This window comes from Zea mays, chromosome 5 (assembly GCF_902167145.1).
Source record: "Zea mays cultivar B73 chromosome 5, Zm-B73-REFERENCE-NAM-5.0, whole genome shotgun sequence".
NCBI lineage: Eukaryota > Viridiplantae > Streptophyta > Magnoliopsida > Poales > Poaceae > Zea > Zea mays.
In genome coordinates, this window is record NC_050100.1 from 17,907,269 (window position 1) to 17,925,046 (window position 17,778).

Consider the following 17,778-nt stretch of genomic DNA (forward strand, 5'->3'; position numbering starts at 1 on the left):
GGTTATACCAATTTGAAATTATATCAAAAATAAGATACCAATCGAAAAACTTCTTTTAATACAAAATTGAAAAGACTACATTTTTGAAATTGGTGGTGGTGCGGTCCTTTTGCTTTTGGGCTAATACTTTCTCCCCCTTTGGCATGAATTGCCAAAAATGGATACTTGTGAGTGAAATATATGCCCTTTTACTTTCTCTCCCCGTTGGCAAACAATATATGAGTGAAGATTATACCAAATTTGGAGAGGGGTGCGGAGTGACGGCGAAGGATGAATAAATCGATGGAGTGGAGTGGAAGCCTTGTCTTCGCCGAAGACTCCATTTCCCTTTCAATCTATAACTTAGTATAAAATATACTTGAAAACCGTATTAGTCATAGCACACGAAAGAGATATGATCAAAGGTATAAATGAGCTATGTGTGCAAGGAATCAATCAAAGTTTCTAGAATCAAGAATGTTTAGCTCATGCCTAAGTTTGGTAAAGATATCGGCTAACTGTTCTTTGGTGCTAACATAAGCAATCTCGATATCCCCCCTTTGTTGGTGATCCCTCAAAAAGTGATATCGAATGGCTATGTGCTTAGTGCGGCTGTGCTCAACAGGATTATCCGCCATGCGGATTGCACTCTCATTATCGCATAGGAGAGGGACTTTGGTTAATTTGTAACCATAGTCCCTAAGGGTTTGCCTCATCTAAAGCAATTGCGCGCAACAATGGCCTGCGGCAATGTGCTCGGCTTCGGCGGTAGAAAGAGCTACTGAGTTTTGTTTCTTTGAAGCCCAAGACACCAGGGATCTTCCCAAGAACTGACAAGTCCCTGATGTGCTCTTTCTATCAATTTTACACCATGTCCAATCAGCATCCGAATAACCTATTAAATCAAAGGTGGATCCCCTAGGGTACCAAAGGCCAAACTTAGGTGTATGAACTAAATATCTCAAGATTCGTTTCACGGCCCTAAGGTGAACTTCCTTAGGATCGGCTTGGAATCTTGCACACATGCATACTGAAAGCATAATATCCGGTCGAGATGCACATAAATAGAGTAAAGATCCTATCATCGACCGGTATACCTTTTGATCTACGGATTTACCTCTCGTGTCGAGGTCAAGATGCCCATTGGTTCCCATGGGTGTCTTGATGGGCTTGGCATCCTTCATTCCAAATTTAGTGAGTATGTCTTGAGTGTACTTCGTTTGGCTAATGAAGGTGCCCTCTTGGAGTTGCTTCACTTGAAATCCTAAGAAATACTTCAACTCCCCAATCATATACATCTCGAATTTTTGAATCATAATCCTACTAAACTCTTCACAAATGGATTTGTTAGTAGACCCAAATATAATATAATCAACATAAATTTGGCATACAAACAAATCATTTGCAATTGTTTTAGTAAAGAGAGTAGGATCGGCTTTTCCGACTTTGAATCCATTAGCGATAAGAAAATCTCTTAGGCATTCATACCATGCTCTTGGGGCTTGCTTGAGCCCATAAAGCGCCTTAGAGAGTTTATAAACATGGTTAGGGTACTCACTATCTTCAAAGCCGGGAGGTTGCTCAACATAGACCTCCTCCTTGATTGGGCCATTGAGGAAGGCACTTTTCACGTCCATTTGATAGAGCTTAAAGCCATGGTAAGTAGCATAGGCAAGTAATATACGAATCGATTCAAGCCTAGCTACGGGTGCATAGGTTTCACCGAAATCCAAACCTTCGACTTGTGAATATCCCTTGGCCACAAGTCAGGCTTTGTTCCTTGTCACCACACCATGCTCATCTTGCTTGTTGTGGAAGACCCACTTGGTTCCTACAACATTTTGATTAGGACGTGGAACAAGATGCCATACCTCATTCCTCATGAAGTTGTTGAGTTCCTCTTGCATTGCCAACACCCAATCTGAATCCCTTAATGCGTCTTCCACCTTGTATGGCTCAATAGAAGACACAAAGGAGTAATGTTCACAAAAATGAGCGACACGAGATCGAGTGGTTACCCCCTTATGAATATCGCCGAGGATGGAGTTCACGGGGTGATCTCGTTGTATTGCTTGGTGGACTCTTGGGTGTGACAGTCTTTGACCCTCATCATCTTCCTTATCTTGATCATTAGCATCTCCCCCTTGATCATTGTCCTCCTCTTGAGGTGGCTACTCTTGATCTTCATTTTCATCATCTTGAGCTTGATCCTCATCTTGAGTTGGTGGAGATGCTTGCATGGAGGAAGATGGTTGATCTTGTGCAAGTGGAGGCTCTTCGGATTCCTTAGGACACACATCTCCAATGGACATGTTCCTTAGCGCGACACATGGAGCCTCTTCATCATCTAGCTCATCAAGATCAACTTGCTCTACTTGAGAGCCGTTAGTCTCATCAAACACAATGTCACAAGAAACTTCAACTAGTCCAGTGGACTTGTTAAAGACTCTATATGCCCTTGTATTTGAGTCATAACCAAGTAAAAAGCCTTCTACAGCCTTAGGAGCAAATTTAGATTTTCTACCTCTTTTGACAAGAATAAAGCATTTGCTACCAAAGACTCTAAAATATGAAAAATTGGGCTTTTACCGGTGAGGAGTTCATACGATGTCTTCTTGAGGATTCGGTGAAGGTAGAGACGGTTGATGGCGTAGCAAGCGGTGTTGATTGCTTCCACCCAAAACCGGTCCGAAGTCTTGTACTCATCAAGCATGGTCCTCGCCATGTCAAGTAGAGTTCTATTCTTCCTCTCCGCTACACCATTTTGTTGAGGCGTGTAGGGAGAAGAGAACTCATGCTTGATGCCCTCATCCTCAAGGAAGCCTTCTATTTGTGAGTTCTTGAACTCCGTTCCATTGTCGCTTCTAATCTTCATGATCCTTAAGCCGAACTCATTTTGAGCCCGTCTCAAGAATCCTTTTAAGGTCTCTTGGGTTTGGGATTTATCCTGCAAAAAGAATACCCAAGTGAATCGAGAATAATCATCCACAATAACTAGACAGTACTTACTCCCGCCGATGCTTATGTAAGCTATCGGGCCGAATAGATCCATGTGGAGTAGCTCAAGTGGCCTGTCAGTCGTCATGATGTTCTTGTGCGGATGATGAACACCAACTTGTTTCCCTGCTTGACATGCGCTACAAATCATGTCTTTCTCAAAATGAACATTTGTTAGTCCCAAAATGTGCTCTCCCTTTAGAAGCTTATGAAGATTCTTCATCCCAACGTGGGCTAGTCGGCGATGCCAGAGCCAACCCATGTTAGTCTTAGCAATTAAGCAAGTGTCGAGTTCAGCTCTATTAAAATCAACTAAGTATAGTTGACCCTCTAACACTCCCTTAAATGCTACTGAATCATCACTTCTTCTAAAGACAGTAACACCTATATCCGTAAAAAGACAGTTGTAACCCATTTTACATAATTGAGAGACAGAAGCAAATTGTAATCTAAAGAATCTACAAGAAAAACATTGGAAATAGAATGGTTAGGTGATATAGCAATTTTACCAAGTCCTTTGACCAAACCTTTATTTCCATCCCCGAATGTGATAGCTCATTGGGGATCATGGTTTTTCTCATAGGAGGAGAACATTCTTTTCTCCCCAGTCATGTGGTTTGTGCACCCGCTATCAATGATCCAACTTGAGCCCCCGGATGCATAAACCTACAAAACAATATTAGGCCTTGTTCTTAGGTACCCAAACGGTCTTGGGTCCTTTCACATTAGAAACAAGCACCTTGGGTACCCAAACACAAGTCTTTGACCCCTTGTGTTTGCCCCCAACATATTTGGCAACTATTTTGCCTGATTTGTTAGTTAAAACATAGGATGCATCAAAAGTCTTAAATGAAATGTTATGTTCATTTGATGTAATAAGAGATTTCTTTTTAGGCAATTTAACATGGGTTGATTGCCTAGAGCTAGATGCCTCACTCTTATACATAAAAGCATGATGAGAGTCAGAGTGAGACTTCCTAGAGTGAATTCTCCTAATCTTGTGTTCGGGATAACCGGCAGGGTATAAAATGTAACCCCCATTATCTTGAACCATGGGAGCTTTGCCCTTAACAAAGTTAGACAATTTTTTAGAGGCATTAAGCTTGACATTGTCTCCCTGTTGGAAGCCAATGCCATCCTTAATGCCTGGGTGTCTCCCACTATAGAGCATGCTTCTAGCAAATTTAAATTTTTCATTTTCTAAGTCATGCTCATTAATCTTAGCACTAAGTTGAGCTATGTGATCATTTTGTTGTTTAATTAAAGCTAGGTGATCATGAATAGCATCAACGTTAATGTCTCTACATCTAGTACAAATAGTGACATGATCAACACTAGATGTAGAGGGTTTGCATGCATTTAATTCATCAATCTTAGCATGTAAAATAGCATTTTCATTCTTAAGATTGGAAATAGAAACATTGCAAACATTTAAATCTTTAGCCTTAGCAATTAATTTTTCATTCTCAATTTTAAGGCTAGAGAGAGATGCATTGAACTTTTCAATCTTAGTTATCATACTAGCATTATCATTTTTAAGACTAACAATTGAATCATCACAATTATCTAACTTCTCAACCTTAGCAATCAATTTATCATTTTCACATCTAAGGTTGGAAATAGTGTCATGGCAAGTGCTAAGCTCACTAGTCAATTTTTCACATTTTTCTACTTCGTGAGCATAAGCATTTTTAAACTTGACATGCTTCTTATTTTCTTTAATTAGGAAGTCCTCTTGGCTATCCAAGAGTTCAACCTTCTCATGAATATCACCTATCAATTCATTTAATTTTTCTTTTTGTTGCATGTTTAGGTTGGCAAAAAGGGCAAGTAAATTATCCTCATCATCACTAGAGTTCTCCTCATCAATAGATGTTGCATATTTAGTGGAGGCTCTAGATTTTACCTTCTTTTTGTCGTCTTTTGCCATGAGGCACTTGTGGCTGACGTTGGGGAAGAGGAGACCCTTGTTGACGATGATGTTTGCGGCGTCCTCGTCGGAGGAGGAGTCAGTGGAGCTCTCATCGGAGTCCCACTCCCGGCAAACATGGGCATCACCACCCTTCTTCTTGTAATACTTCTTCTTCTCCTTCCTTCTTCCCTTCTTGTCGTCGCCCCTGTCACTATCACTTGATAATGGACATTTTGCAATAAAATGACCGGGCTTACCACACTTGTAGCAAACTTTCTTGGAGCGGGGCTTGTAGTCCTTCCCCCTCCTTTGCTTGAGGATTTGGCGAAAGCTTTTGATGATTAAAGCCATCTCCTCATTGTCGAGCTTGGAGGCGTCGATGGGGAGCCTACTTGATGTAGACTCTTCTTTCTTCTCCTCCGTCGATTTGAATGCGACGGGTTGCACCTCGGGTGTGGAGGTGGCACCTCGCTCGATGATTTGTTTGGGGAAAGTCGCCTAGAGGGGGGGTGAATAGGGCGAATCTGAAATTTATAAACTTAAGCACAACTACAAGTCGGGTTAGCGTTAGAAATATGAATGAGTCCGAGAAAGAGGGTGAAGAGCAAATCGCAAACAAATAAAGAGTAAGACACAAGGATTTGTTTTACCGAGGTTCGGTTTTGGCAAACCTACTCCCCGTTGAGGTGGTCACAAAGACCGGGTCTCTTTCAACGCTTTCCCTCTCTCAAACGGTCACTTAGACCGAGTGAGCTTCTCTTCTCAATCAAACGGGACACAAAGTCCCCGCAAGGACCACCACACAATTGGTGTCTCTTGCCTCGGTTGCAATTGAGTTGATCACAAGAAAGAATGATAAAAAGAAGCAATCCAAGCGCAAGAGCTCAAATGAACACAAGTCACTCTCTCACTAGTCACTATTTGATTTGGAATGAACTATGGACTTGGGAGAGAATTTGATCTCTTTGGTGTGTCTTGTATTGAATGCTATAGCTCTTGTAAGGTGTAGGAAGTTGGAAAACTTGGATGCAATGAATGGTGGGGTGGTTGGGGTATTTATAGCCCCAACCAACAAAAGTGGCCGTTGGGAGGCTGTCTGTCGCATGGCGCACCGGACAGTCCGGTGCGCCACCGGACACTGTCCGGTGTGCCAGCCACGTCAGTCGGTCGTTGGGTTCTGACCGTTGGAGCTCTGACTGGTGGGGCCTCTGGGCTGTCTGGTGGTGCACCGGACAGGTCCTGTAGACTGTCTGGTGCCCCTTCTACGCGTGCTCTGACTCTGGCGCGCACTGTAGCGCATTTAATGAGGTTGCAGTCGACCGTTGGCGCGAAGTAGTCGTTGCTCCGCTGGCACACTGGACAGTCCGGTGAATTATAGCAGAGCGACCTCCCATCTTCCCGAAGGTAGCAAGTTCAGCGTCAAGATCCCTAGCGCACCGGACACTGTCCGGTGCGCCAGACCAAGGTGCCTTTTGGGATGTCTTTAGCTCTCTTTATTTGAACCCATCTTTGGTCTTTTATTGGCTTGTTGTGAACCTTTGGCACCTGTAAAACTTATAGACTAGAGCAAACTAGTTAGTCCAATTATTTGTGTTGGGCAATTCAACCACCAAAATCAATTTAGGAAAAGGTGTAAGCCTATTTTCCTTTCAATCTCCCCCTTTTTGGTGATTGATGCCAACACAAACCAAAGCAAATATAGAAATGCATAATTGAACTAGTTTGCATAATTGTAAGTGCAAAGGTTGCTTGGAATGAAACCAATATATTCTCATAAGATTCGCATGGATTGATTCTTTATTTTTAACATTTTGGACCACACTTGCACCACATGTTTTGTTTTTGCAAATCCTTTTGTAAATTCTTTTCAAAGTCCTTTTGCAAATAGTCAAAGGTAAATGAATAAGATTTTGAGAAGCATTCTCAAGATTTGAAATTTTCTCCCCCTGTTTCAAATGCTTTTTCCTTTGACTAAACAAAACTCCCCCTCAATCAAATTCTCCTCTTAGTGTTCAAGAGGGTTTTAGATATTAGTTTTGAAAGGGGTTGTACCAAATTGAAATTCTATCAAAACAAGATACCGATTGAAAAATCACAAATTGAAAAACCTTTTCTTAACTCAGAATTTTTAAATTGGTGGTGGTGCGGTCCTTTTGCTTTGGGCTAATACTTTCTCCCCTTTTGGCATGAATCACCAAAAATGGATACTTGAGTGAAATATAAGCCCTTCGGAACTACTTTCTCCCCCTTTGGCGAACGAAATATGAGTGAAGATTATACCAAAGTTGGAGAGCGGCGCGGAGTGACGGCGAAGGATGAGGAATTTCGATGGAGTGGAAGCCTTTGTCTTCGCCGAAGACTCCAATTCCCTTTCAATCTATGACTTGGTTTGAAATACACTTGAAAACACATTAGTCATAGCATATAAAAGAGAAATGACCAAAGGTATATTAATGAGCTATGTATGCAAGACATCAAAAGAAATTCCGAGAATCAAGAATATTTAGCTCATGCCTAAGTTTGTTAAATGTTTGTTCATCTAGTGGATTGGTAAAGATATCGGCTAATTGTTCTTTGGTGTTAATATATGCAATCTCGATATCCCCCTTTTGTTGGTGATCCCTTAAGAAATGATACCGAATGGCTATGTGTTTAGTGCGGCTATGCTCAACGGGATTATCCGCCATGCGGATTGCACTCTCATTATCACATAGAAGAGGAACTTTGGTTAATTTGTAACCATAGTCCCTAAGGGTTTGCCTCATCCAAAGCAATTGCGCGCAACAATGGCCTGCGGCAATGTACTCGGCATCAGCGATAGAAAGAGCTACAGAATTTTGTTTCTTTGAAGCCCAAGACACCAGAGACCTTCCCAAGAACTGGCAAGTCCCCGATGTGCTCTTCCTATTAATTTTACACCCCGCCCAATCGACATCCGAATAACCAATTAAATCAAATGTGGATCCCCTAGGATACCAAAGCCCAAACTTAGGAATATAAACTAAATATCTCAAGATTCGTTTTACGGCCGTAAGGTGAGCTTCCTTAGGGTCGGCTTGGAATCTTGCACACATGCATACGAAAAGCATAATGTCCGGTCGTGAAGCACATAAATAGAGTAAAGAACCTATCATTGACCGGTATACCTTTTGATCTACGGATTTACCCCTCGTGTCGAGGTCGAGATGCCCATTTGTTCCCATGGGTGTCTTGATGGGCTTAGCATCCTTCATCCCAAACTTGTTTAGAATGTCTTGGATATACTTCATTTGGCTAATGAAGGTGCCCTCTTGGAGTTGCTTCACTTGAAATCCCAAGAAGTACTTCAACTCCCCCATCATAGACATCTCGAATTTTTGTGTCATGATCCTACTAAATTCCTCACATGTAGATTCGTTAGTAGACCCAAATATAATATCATCAACATAAATTTGGCATACAAACAAATCATTTTCAAGAGTTTTAGTAAATAAAGTAGGATCGGCCTTTCCGACTTTGAAGCCATTAGTGATAAGAAAATCTCTTAGGCATTCATACCATGCTCTTGGGGCTTGTTTGAGCCCATAAAGCACCTTAGAGAGTTTATATACATAGTTAGGGTACTCACTATCTTCAAAGCCGGGTGGTTGCTCAACATAGACCTCTTCTATGATTGGTCCGTTGAGGAAGGCACTTTTCACGTCCATTTGGTAAAGCTTAAAGCCATGGTAAGTAGCATAGGCAAGTAAAATGCGAATTGACTCAAGCCTAGCTACGGGTGCATAGGTTTCACCGAAATCCAAACCTTCGACTTGTGAATATCCTTTGGCCACAAGTCGGGCTTTGTTCCTTGTCACCACACCATGCTCATCTTGCTTGTTGCGGAAGACCCACTTGGTTCCTACAACATTTTGGTTAGGACGTGGAACTAAATGCCATACCTCATTCCTAGTGAAATTGTTGAGCTCCTCTTGCATCGCCACCACCCAATCCGAATCTTGAAGTGCTTCCTCTACCTTGTGTGGCTCAATAGAGGAAACAAAAGAGTAATGTTCACAAAAATGAGCAACACGTGATCTAGTAGTTACCCCCTTTTGAATATCGCCGAGGATGGTGTTCACGGGGTGATCTCGTTGAATTGCTTGGTGGACTCTTGGGTGTGGCGGTCTTGGAACTTGTTCATCTTCCTCATCTTGATCATGGGAATCTCCCCCTTGATCATTGCTCTCCTCTTGAGGTGGCTCAATTTCTTGATCTTCTCCTTCATCATTTTGAGCCTCATCCTCATCTTGAGTTGGTGGAGATGCTTGTATGGAGGAAGATGGTTGATCTTGTGCTTGTGGTGGCTCTTCGGATTCCTTAGGACACACATCTCCAATGGACATGTTCCTTAGCGCGACGCATGGAGCCTCTTCATCATCTAGCTCATCAAGATCAACTTGCTCTACTTGAGAGCCGTTAGTCTCATCAAACACAATGTCACAAGAAACTTCAACTAGTCCAGTGGACTTGTTAAAGACTCTATATGCCCTTGTGTTTGAATCATAACCAAGTAAAAATCCTTCTACAACCTTAGGAGCAAATTTAGATTTTCTACCTCTTTTAACAAGAATAAAGCATTTGCTACCAAAGACTCTAAAATATGAAACATTGGGCTTTTTACCGATGAGGAGTTCATAAGATGTATTCTTGAGGATTCGGTGTAGATATAACCGGTTGACGGCGTAGCAGGCGGTGTTGACCGCCTCGGCCCAAAACCGATTCAAAGTCTTGTACTCATCAAGCATGGTTCTTGCCATGTTCAGTAGAGTTCGATTCTTCCTCTCCACTACACCATTTTGTTGTGGCGTGTAGGGAGAAGAGAACTCATGCTTGATGCCCTCCTCCTCAAGGAAGCCTTCAATTTGAGAGTTCTTGAACTCCGTCCCGTTGTCACTTCTTATTTTCTTGATCCTCAAGCCGAACTCATTTTGAGCCCGTCTCAAGAATCCCTTTAAGGTCTCTTGGGTATGAGATTTTTCCTGCAAAAAGAACACCCAAGTGAAGCGAGAATAGTCATCCACAATAACTAGACAGTACTTACTCCCGCCGATGCTTATGTAAGCAATCGGGCCGAATAGATCCATGTGTAGGAGCTTGAGTGGCCTATCAGTCGTTATGATGTTCTTGTGTGGATGATGAACACCAACTTGCTTTCCTACCTGACATGCACTACAAATCCTGTCTTTCTCAAAATGAACATTTGTTAGTCCCAAAATGTGTTCTCCCTTTAGAAGTTTGTGAAGATTCTTCATTCCAACATGTGCTAGTCGGCGATGCCAGAGCCAGCCCATGTTAGTCTTAGCAATTAAGCAAGTGTCGAGTTCAGCTCTATCAAAATCTACTAAGTATAGCTGACCCTCTAACACTCCCTTAAATGCTATTGAATCATCACTTCTTCTAAAGACAGTAACACCTATATCTGTAAAAAGACAGTTGTAGCCCATTTTACATAATTGCGAAACTGAAAGCAAGTTATAATCTAAAGAATATACAAGAAAAACATTGGAAATGGAGTGGTCAGGAGATATAACAATTTTACCCAATCCTTTGACCAAACCTTGATTTCCATCCCCGAATGTGATAGCTCGTTGGGGATCTTGGTTTTTCTCATAGGAGGACATCTTCTTCTCCCCTGTCATATGGTTTGTGCACCCACTGTTGGGGGCCTTCGGCTTCTGAAGGTCCTCAAAAACATAATTTGACAATGTTTTCCAAGTATGCGAGCAGGTGTCTTCGGAATCAGGTTGCAGGTATACAGAAGCATGGTCAAGACGAAGCTTGACTGAAATGGAAGACGATCGTGACGAAGGATGAAGCGATCACGAAGCTACGTGCAAGGCTTCGGCATGACAGCAGAAAAGGGGAACCGACTTAAAGATGAAAAGCCAAGTTAGACCTCGAAGAATTACTATAGAGTTATTGATAAAAGCAAAGGGCATTAATGTAATTTTACATGGGCTGCGTCCCGTGCCTATAAATAAATGAACAGTACTCTTGTACTGTTCACGATGACTTGGCATTGACATCACGCTTGTACCCTTACTTTCCTTCAAGCCGAAGGTACATTTGTAATTTGTCATCGTTTATATAAGTAAAATGAATAGAAATAAATTAATAATAATGTTTAAAGTAATTATGTTATTTTCTGTATTTTATGCATAAATCTCTTCTTATCTTTTATTATGATTATGAAGGTATGACCTTCATAACCTTCGTCCGAAATTCGTTATATCCAAGGGGAAATAATGTTTCGAAGGATGAAGGGCTTTGATATTTAACATTGTGTGTTGCCTTGTTCTTAATTCATAGCATTTGAGAACAAGTCCCCAACATTGGCGCCCACCGTGGGTGAACTCACTTCCATTTCTTGAGCTCTGAACACCTTCGGCAAGCATCACCTTTGTCATGCCGCCGAAAAAAGCTTCAGCGACAGGGGCTGCTACTCTGCAGCCGTTGGACCCCAATCAGGACGTCCTTTCTCTTAGGGAGGCCCGAAGCCAGAAGAGGAAGGCTGCTAGTCCAACGCCTCTGGAAGACGACTTGGATCAGGAGATCCAAAACCTGGAGATCCTTCAGCAACAGGTGCAACGAAAGAAGGAGAAGATGACTCGTTTAGCTGAACTTCAGAGACAGATAGATGAAGCTTCCGAAGAGGTTCGTCATCTTGTTCAAGATGACCAGAACCGAAGGCCTCCGTGCAGAGAGCTTCATCAGGAAGGCTTCTACAATGAGGACGACTGGTATGAAGATTTCCATCATGGAAATTTTGCTTTCGATGATGCTTCTCCTCTATCAACAGAATTGCAGGCTACACCATGGCCCCAGTCTTACAAGCCCCCCCAGCTCCCCATGTACGACGGTCATACAGACCCGAAGCAGTTCTTAATGAGCTATGAAGCAACTATATCTTTGTATGGTGGCAATACTGCAGTCATGGCAAAGTCTTTTGTCATGGCCGTCAAGAGTGTCGCTCAGACCTGGTACTCCTCTCTCCGGCCAGGGACAATCACCTCTTGGCAGAAGCTGAAGGATATGTTGATAACCAGCTTCCAAGGGTTTCAGACGAAGCCAGTTACTGCTCAAGCTTTATTACAGTGTACCCAGGACCACGAAGAATACCTCCAAGCGTATGTCCGAAGGTTTCTGCGTCTGAGGGCACAAGCGCCAACAGTGCCCAACGAAATTGTCATTGAGGCCATGATTAAGGGACTTCGTCCGGGACCTTCAGCGCAATACTTTGCCAGGAAGCCACCACAAACTTTGGAGAAGCTGCTCCAGAAGATGGACGAGTACATCCGGGCCGACAATGACTTCCGTCAAAGAAGGGAGGAGGCATTTAGGTTCTCTGAAATGACCAGGGGCTTCGGAGGAAGATTTCATATGAGGCATATCAGGTCAATTCATAACTCCACTCAAAGTGATGATAGAGGGAGCCAACAGCAAAGGCCACAATACTCTTCGCAAGCTTCGGGACAACAGCAAAGCTCTGTTCGGCCGCCAGCGCCAAGGGGCAGAGGCGCCAGGGGCTTCGGGGGAAGATTTGGGGATCAGCCAAGAAGACTTTATTGTCTATTCTGTGGTGAAGACAAGGGCCATACCACCAGGATGTGCCACATCACCATCCAGAAGCAAAAGGAGATAGCAGAAGCTGCAGCACAACAGAGTCAGCTGAAGCAGGTCATGCATACTGCTTCGTACCATTCGCCTTACATCCCAGAATATGTAGGCAATCACTCTGCAGCTTCTGTTGCTTCGGCAAGTCAACCCCAAGCAACTTGGCAACAGCCTCCACCGCCACCACCAACGTAGCGAGGACAGCAGCCAGAAGGGAGTCAGCACACTCACCTTCAGAGGGACTTCAGAGAGGAGTCTGAAGCTCGCACAGTCAATAGCATTGTGCTAGAGTCGAAGCACATTTACTGACAAATATCCTACCTCGACAGCAGTTTTTTCGCATTTTTACATTCAGTATTACTTTTTTGTTAATAAGGAACAATTATGGGAAGTCTAAGTGTCTTTTATCGTTTTTCAATTTCTTGTAACAGTTTCGCCTTTTGCCATAATGAAAACATGTCTTCTCCATAGGCTTGAGTTGTCGAAGCATACGAATTTATGGTGGCATGAAGGACCTTTGTATTATCAAAAATTTGTTCTAAGGGACACAGTGCAATTTATTCGAAGCAGTAAAAAGTCGTTTCTAAGGGAGCGCAGTGTAAGTTTTCTGAGCCTATAGCGAAAAGTCAGCGCTGATTCCGCCGAAAGTAAAAGGCGAAGAAGCTCCTAAGGGAGGCTTACAGCGAAAAATAAACGCTGATTCCGCCGAAAGTAAAAGGCGAAGAAGCTCCTAAGGGAGGCTTACAGCGAAAAATAAACGCTGATTCCACTGAAAGTAAAAGGCGAAGAAGCTCCTAAGGGAGGCTTACAGCGAAAAGTCAGCGCTGATATAAAAAGATTGTGTGCTTTATTGCAGAGATGTATGTATTTTCGGCACAAATATCATTTTGCATAACATAACATCATCACATCATTTTGCATAACATAAGCATCATACAACATATTGCATGTGGAACAAGAAGGGGATACAGTATTGATCTTCGGAGAATGTTTTGAAAAAGAGAAAATGGTGCTAAGGCACAAGATAAATTGAGAAGAAGTGTAGCTTCATTAGAGAGGCAACATAAAACTTTTTTATAGCTTCGGAGAATATTTCACGAAGCTTGGATATTCCTCATCAGAGAAGTATGGAAATTCTTGTGATATATAAAAGATTTTCTTCACGAAGCATGAAAAGAAGGGAAGGTGTTTTTTCGCCGAAGGCTCAAAAACGGTATGTATGCAAAATTTCATGCATCGTAAAGAATTGAACTATAAATAGATTATATATTACATTCAAAGTTACAATGCATTATACATGTTACATTCCAAATATTTTTACAATAGTATCTAATCCTCCTTAAGAACTATTTCTGCAGCTCCGTTCAGTAGCTGATCGACAACCTTGTCCATGATGGCTTCGGCCATTTTTCTAATTTCATCGTCCCCCTTCGGGTGGGGGCCCGGAGATGCCTCAGCAGGTTCTGAGGAGGAGAAGATACGGCTATATTACTATTACAATCCGCGAACAAAGTCTGGAATCAAAAATTACAACAGAATAAAAACCACTAGTTAATACCTATTTGCCCTTCGGGTTCTGCGCCTTTCTCAGCAGCCTCTGCTATCTTCCTAGCATCATGGATGCCTTTTTCGCTTCTTTGAATGATTTCTTGAGCCATTTCTCGGCCGCCATTGTCCCAAATGTCGGTGAAAAATTTTCCACCAACCAGGCTTGATTCGGTCGAGGGGTCCTTTATGTCTTCGGAAGACAAGGCGGTTTCGGTTTGTGCTAAAGATTTCACATGATTACAGCCTTTTCTTTCCAAAACAGTAGCAATCCCCCTAAAGCCTGAAAAAGCACATATGTCTCCGCGGCTATTCAAGATTTCTTCGAAGGCCTCAGCTTCGTGACTGATCCATTCAATCGGGCCTTCTGGATTCCCCCTTGTGAAATTCTCTTCGCTAGAGAATGCGCCAACGCTGGCGAAGCTGGATTTTATCTTCTTAACACACTCTATGGATTTATCATAGTATCTTTTCTTAGAAGCACGAAGCTCTTCAACATTTATTTCCAAATGATTTGCCCATTGATCACTAAGTTCTCGTTTTGTTTCTTCTAGTATGCGTTCTTCTTTAGCCCTGGCCAGTTGTTTCTGAAGATCCTGAATTTCGCGTTTTTGGGCTTCACCTTGAGCCTTAGAGGTAGCTTCGTTTTCCTTTATTTTATCCACTAGTGTAAGCAAAATTTTATCTTTTTCCAAAGCTTTGTTCCTCAGCTTGATAACCTCTGCTCGTAGGTTGTTGAAAGCAATATTATAGCTTTCGTCTTCAGCATTCTTTTGCGCTCTCAAAGCGTTGCTCAGTATTAAACCCTATATGAAAAAAGAATTACTATAAGAATAAAAGAATGATTCAAAAATTGTAAATTTCCAAATATACAATTCTCACACCTTCAGACTATTATATGCAAGGCTATCCGCAAGATCGTCCTTCGTCATAGCGCAGAGTCCAGCTTCAAGCTTCGGAAACCCCATGCTTCTAGCCATCTCCCGGCAGACGGATAATTCCTTGTTGTCTGGGAGGCAGTATAGGAAGTCATCTTCGTCTGTCCCATTGAACACTAGTGCCCCCTTTGGATATTTCAATTCTCTGGCATAGTGATTAGCTTCAAAAATCTCTTCTTCGGATAATTTCTTCCCCAAAGCGTGTCGCACAATATAATCGTATATTTTGGAAGGTGCTTCGGGGCCAGCAGTGTCAATTTCTTCAACCAAAATTGGCTCTGACACTTTTATTTTTTCGGTTGCCTTTGCAATTTTCGTTTCTTCGGTTTTCAAAGGTTTTACCTTGGTGGGCTCTGAAGGCCCAGCTTCAGTTTCAACTTGTTGCTTCGAAGCTTCAGCAACAAAGGCTTTAGTAGACACTTCAGAAGTTTCAACATTTTTCTTTGGAGTTATGCTTGAAGATTTAATTGTCTCCAAAACATCTAACACATTAACCATCCTTTTTCTTTTCGGGGTCACTGTTGGACCCTTCTGGCTTTTTCCTGTCTCAATCTTTGCTGAAGGACTTAAAACTTCTAATGTTTTTGCTTCTTCAGTCCTTGGTTCTTCCATCTTTTCTGTTGCTGGCACTTCGGCCAACTCTTTGATTTCTGGCAGTAGAGTTGATTCTTTAGCTTCGGTGGCCGAGGAGGTCTCACCGGCGAACTCAGGCACTGTGGCCAGTTCAATATAACGTGGTCGGTGTGTGAGAACCTTTACCCTTTTCCTCTTCGGCGCCGGCTCACTAGGAGCAGCCGAAGTAGTTTCCTTCGCAGAGGAAGTATTCTTTCTTTTTTGACCCCACACTGGATAATGGTAGTCGGGGTAGACAAACCCAATTGCGTCAAATACTCGATTCAACCTCTTCTTCTTTCGGCCTCCGAAGGCTGCTGATAATGCAGTATCTTCGGCCTTTGAATATACCCCAAGCAGTTCATCACTTACAGTCTCAATGCTTTTTAGCCAGTCATCATCTGGCTCAACGAATTTATCTCCGTACTTGAATGTGTATTTTAGCCTGATTAGCCCACCTTCGTCAGGTTCTTTAACGGTTTCCTGCGACATTTCCTAGTTGTCTGCAAGTGGCCATACTCTGAAGGCAATATGTTCTTGCATTAAATCCCTTGTCCCAATAAAAGAGCACACTGCGCCGAAGGCTCTTTGGCATTCTTCGGCTGTTTCATCCATCACAACCTTCGGCCTCCGAAGGCCGAAGCGTTGCCAAATAGGGTGCATAATGATACCTTTAGTATCTTCTCGGATCTTTAAATCATTCTTCACATAAAACCATTCTGTCATCCAGTTGCCAGGCCATCTTTTCCGAAAGGTTGGCACGGGGCAACTTGACCCAGATCGGGCGCCGAAGCTATAGCAGCCAAAATTGTTGTGATACTGCTCTTTGCCCCAAGGTTTCGTCTCGTACAACAACTCATGTATGTTGCAAAAACTTTTAGCATTTGGTTCCAAACCTTGGCTCCTCACGGCCCAGACAAAGATGCCCATCCTTATGATTGATTCAGGAGTGAGTTGGTGAAGGTAGACTTCAAATACCTTCAGTACTTCCACAACAAAACTGCTTAAGGGAAATCGTAGTCCAGCTTTCAAGAAGCTTCGGAATACCACGACTTCATTTTCTTCGGGAGTAGGCACAGTTTTCTCCCCAATATCCGCCCTCACAATAGACATGTCTCGAAAATACCTTCCCTTCATGGTATCAAGATGACTTTGCTTAATGCTCGATTTACCGAAGACTGCGTGACTCGGTCGCCACGGTCGATCTTCGGAGTCTTCGCCCCCACTTTCTACATCATAACTGTCACTGTCACCAGTATCTTCAGACAAACCCTCCAAAATTTCTTTAGTAATCTTCTCTATATTAGTCTTCGACATTGATTGGAGAAAGCCCAGATGCATCTCCTCAGAAAGACTTAGCTTCGAATCACTAACAGCTTTTTTATCCTCAGACATCCTTGAAAACTCTGAGAAAGTGCTCACAAAACCGAAGCTTAAAAATCCAAAAGGCCAAGCAAGTGTTGTTGCGCGCAGGCTAATAGCTGGGTGAGTAAAAGCAGTTGGCAAGAGAGCGTGCCAAATAAACTCGGGATGAGCTCTTATTTATACAACCAGAGCGTTGAAAACTGGAGGGTCCCGCTTGTCAAAGACTATTGCTATTCTAGCAAAGAGAAGGTGTTTTTTCGGACCTTCGGCTTAAGGCCTTCGTCCATATCGCAATATGAATTTATCATTACAGCAAATTAATATTGCGAGGGGCTACTGTTGGGGGCCTTCGGCTTCCGAAGGTCCTCAAAAACATAATTTGACAATGTTTTCCAAGTATGCGAGCAGGTGTCTTCGGAATCAGGTTGCAGGTATACAAAAGCATGGTCAAGACGAAGCTTGACTGAAATGGAAGACGATCGTGACGAAGGATGAAGCGATCACGAAGCTACGTGCAAGGCTTCGGCATGACAGCAGAAAAGGGGAACCGACTTAAAGATAAAAAGCCAAGTTAGACCTCGAAGAATTACTATAGAGTTATTGATAAAAGCAAAGGGCATTAATGTAATTTTACATGGGCTGCGTCCCGTGCCTATAAATAAATGAACAGTACTCTTGTACTGTTCACGATGACTTGGCATTGACATCACGCTTGTACCCTTACTTTCCTTCAAGCCGAAGGTACATTTGTAATTTGTCATCGTTTATATAAGTAAAATGAATAGAAATAAATTA